Genomic DNA, 4,536 nt, shown 5'->3' with positions numbered 1-4,536 from the left:
TTCTCCCTTCCCACTATAGTGCTTAGTCTTGTTTTTAGGCAGGACCGTACCTGCTGAAGCCACGCCCCTTCAGGGATGTGGCAGAGTTGTTGCTTTCCTGAATCCCCTTCTCCTGTCCAGATATCGCCTCCGGAGTCCAAGGCTCTTATGTTGCTGTTTTCCTCCTCTCCTGTGGCCAGAACGTTTGTCCCCGCATCCTCCCCTTCCTCCGTGGTTCCAACTTCGTTATTCGCGCTCTCCTCCTCCTCGCCGGCGTCCTTCTCCTTTTGCTCTTCCTCCACAACGCGCCGTGCGCATTGTCCTACAACTCTTTTTAGTTCTTCGGAAACCCGCATATCCGGGTTTCCAGTCGGTGTGAGTCCTTCCTCTATGGGACCCCCGGGGCACTCGGCGGACCGGTTAGTTTCGTCAAATGTAGCTGGGGTTTCCGACACCCGGCTACAGGGTGATATGTAAGAATATTCAAAAATGTGAATATAACCAGGCAGACCAGCCAAAGAACTATAACAAATTCCTAAATGTTGAATTTGGTAAACCACATTAAACTCTCTCAGATTGGGATTCATGCTTTTTGCAAAAGTAATCAATTAAATTTGAGTCCAGTACCAATAGATATGTTACTGCTAACAGGTGTCCACAAGGGTTTAATGGAAAGACAGAATGCTTCCCACATTCATTGTGCAGCTATGTTAGATAAAGAGTAAAAATTCGCGAATTAAAAAAGGAAAGCCTAATATAATGATTTAATTAAAACCTAACTTAGTTTATCTTAGGGAGAATTCCACGGAGAATTAGTGGATTTCCTGACTGACACTTCTCATTATTATCACCTCATTTAGGTATGGAAAACAATTTGCTTCCAAAAGGAGAGCGATGGTTGGCTCCAGCATTGAAGACACCATGCCGGCAGGCCACCTGCCGAAGGATTGCCAGCTCCATGTATTCAGAAGGCAGCACAATTTAGGTCAGGTCTTCAAACCTCAAGGGGAGGCCTGGGGGGAGTAAAAGAGGGGGGGGAAATAAAAAACAAATCTTACCTTACCATCGTCTCTGTCTCCTGCCACCTCGCGCTCCTCTTCCCTCCATGTAGTGTCCCAGCATTCATTGGGACACCAGCACAGGCACCCCAGCAATCCTGGCTCTGCTTTAATGCTAAACATTGCATGAATGCAGCATCAGGATTGGTCTGTGCGGCAGTTACTGCAGCTCAGACACAGCCCTGGGGCTTGTGCAGTTTCTCCAGCCCAGCTGTGAAAACAGCCGGGCTGGTGAAACCTATGTGCGCATGTGTGTTTGGCCAGCCTCAGACCACCAGCCAAACACACATGCACATTTAGGTGCACTCACTCTACTCATCCCCCAACCCCCCGTGGCCCTGCCCCGTCCATCCCTGTTCTGCTGCCTGAGCCAGCAGATGAAAAATGAAACGATAGTGGAACTATCGTTTGATTTTTCATCTCCTGGCTCTTGGCCGGGAGGGCGACGCTCCTGTCAAATGCTGTATTTTTTGTACAGTGCTCTGCTGCTTTAAAAGCTTTTTGCTACTTAGCAACAAGCCCCAACCACTGTCTCCTTTGTAGCAAGCCCGATATTTTAATCCGATGCCAGTGCAACTGATTCTACTAGATCTGACTTCCAAAGAAAAACATCTTTCTTCTCCCTCTTGAGTTCTGTAAATGGTAGTTTAATCCATTCTCTCTTACCGAGATTGTTGCAGTTCTATGTACTGTGGGTCTTCGGAATGGCATCTCTCCTACCTTCAAACTGTGCGAAATGTTGAACTTCATTCACGGATGGTTTCATTTTATTTACAATGTCCTCGTCATGCCCACATCTCTCACTTTCTTGGCAAACTTCATTGGCTTCTCATTGCACAAGGTGCCTTCTCGAAAGCTCTTTGTTGTTGCCATCGCTTTGTTGATGGTACCTTCTGCTAGACTTCTGTAGTCTGGATAAGGGTCAGCTCCTACATGCCATCTCGTTTTCTTTGCTTGGCCTAGTTTACGATTCTCGTAATTCCAATAAAGTCGCTGTTCCAGAATGAGTGGTTGCTACTCCTTTCTTGCACCCAAATACTAAAATCTCCTGCCGCTCACTCTTGAAAAAAACAGCCAGGTCACTCTCGCCTCAGGGTATCTCTGTACTCTGCAAAACACAAAATCAATAAATCGGCTAAAAAAATTCACCATTGTGTCGCCCGACTGCCATTGCATACTTTTACTTAAATGTATCCTGTGGTGTGAGTGTAAACACTTTCATCAAATACTACCTGCCCAGTGGGAACTCTAAATTCAGCCGATCTGCAACAGCTTGGTGGGCTATCTCACCACCACTTTAACAGCAGGCTCCAAAAAAATAGATGTGGCAAGCTTTTACTAATTTATTTTATTCATGAATCAGTGTGTAATGTAATTGTCTGTTGCGTGCTGGAATACCCACAAATGAACTATAAATGCCTCTTATTTTGTAAAGTCTTTCAAAAAGTATAACAAATTTCAATTGTGTTATTTTAATGTTTGGGAATGTAATAGGGAAGCTGTAAAAGAGTAACATCTTCTTACTGCTGTTGCTTTATTCCAATCTACACGAATATCTTTTCATGTTTCAATAACTATAACGATAATGGCCAGTGAATTAGATTTACACCTTTTCAATGTATTTCATGAGTAAACAAAACCCAAAACGTTTTCTTTGTTGTTTTGTAAACAAATCCCGAAAGTTCTATGGAATATTTCAATTGATTCGATTTTAGTCCTTTTAATATATAACTCTATGGCCTAAATTTATTCTGAAGTGGCGCAGGGCAGTGCTGCGCCAAAAATAGCAGCGCCACGCTGTGCCACTTTTGAAACGCAGGGGTGCTCGGTATTTAGAGGAATACGGCGCACCCCTGCGCTTCCCCCTGCGCTGGCACTGAACTAAGCTGCCTAGCACCAATGCAGGCATCCTTGCATCATGGTGCAAGGGTGTCTGCGTTGAGGGGATAGATTGTTTACATGCAGGAAGGTGTCCCTTCCTGCACGTAAACAATCGTCCATGGCAATTTGCTTCTTCTATGTGTGCTGCAGAATGCAAAAAACAAAGAGGAATAACAGCATTCCTCCTCGTTTTGTCATGCTAACACCACTCTTGGCTGGTGTTAGTTTTTGGCGCTGCCTCAGGTTTACGACAACTCGTAAATCTGAGGCAGCATTAAAAACAATGGGCGTTGCGGTGGAACGCCAACAGCAACACCCATTGCATGCCCCTGTGACGCAGAAAACTGCTTCCTTAAACAGTTACAAAACTTTGGGGAATATTTAAGAGCCCTTAGCGCCACCGGAAAGTCACTTTTCGCGACGCTCCCGTGGCACTAACCTTTGCTTCATATTTACAAGAAGGTGTAATGCCACCTTTTGTGGTTTTATGCCTCCTTTCTAAATATGGGCCTATCCAATGCAGTTTTCTGCGTCAGAGAGATGTGCAATGGGTGTTGCTGTGGGTGTTCCACCGCAACACCTATTGCTTTTGACGCTGCCCCAGATTTACGAGCAATCGTAAATCTGTGGCAGCGCCTAAAACTAACACCACCCAAGGGGTGGTGTTAGCATAGCGAAACGAGAGAAATGCTTTTATTGCTCCTCGTTTTTTGCTTTTTCTATGTGTGCTGCATTCTGCAGTACACATAAAAGAAGCAAAGTGCCATGGATGATTGTTTATGTGCAGGAAGCTGTTCCTTTCTGCACATAAACAATCATTCCAAAATGATGCTTTGGTACTTCTTGGTGTTCTGCACTTTTGCAGCACACATAGAAGTGCTAAATCGCCATTATAGATTGTTTATGTACAGGAAGGGACACCTTCCTGTACATAAACAATCTATCCCCTCAACGCAGACACCCTTGCACTATGCTGCATGGATGCCTGCGTTTGTGCAGGCAACTTAATTCAGTGCTGGTGCAGGGGGAAATGCAGTGGTACGCCCTGTTCCTGCAAATACAACGCATCCCTGTGTTTCAAAAGTGGTGTGACACTGCTATTTTTGGTGCATCACTGCAGTGCGCCACTTTTGCATAAATCTCGGTCTTAATTTCTGAAACAATGCAAATCGTTCTACAGGTCATTGTAACTGTATGCTAAAGTACAATAGAGCAGGAATGTTCATGAGTTATTAAAAGTATGTTCTACTGTGCTAGATTCTCATACATTTGTTTGCCATGTTCTTGGAGGCAGTTTCAAAAGCAACCTATCATGATCTGGATGCATTTGGGTCGTGGTCCTTTCTAGAGAAGCGTTACTCTGAACCTCTTGAACATTTGCATCTTCAGGAGCAAAAGAGACTGCAGAGTGTAGGCGCTCCCTGGAAAGAGACTTTGCATCTCTGTTTGGTGCACTGCACGAGTGAAGAGAAGAAGGAATGCATGTCCTGTGAGCCACAGGACTCTCACAAGATTTGCAAATGGTGGCAGCCATCTTGGATGCTCACAGGAGAAGGGGCATATTTACAAGAAAGTGGTGCATCACCTATGATGCGTTTCTTCTGCCCCCCTGCACTCC

This window comes from Pleurodeles waltl, chromosome 4_1, assembly GCF_031143425.1.
Source record: "Pleurodeles waltl isolate 20211129_DDA chromosome 4_1, aPleWal1.hap1.20221129, whole genome shotgun sequence".
Lineage (NCBI taxonomy): Eukaryota > Metazoa > Chordata > Amphibia > Caudata > Salamandridae > Pleurodeles > Pleurodeles waltl.
Note: the sequence above shows the minus strand (reverse complement) of the source record.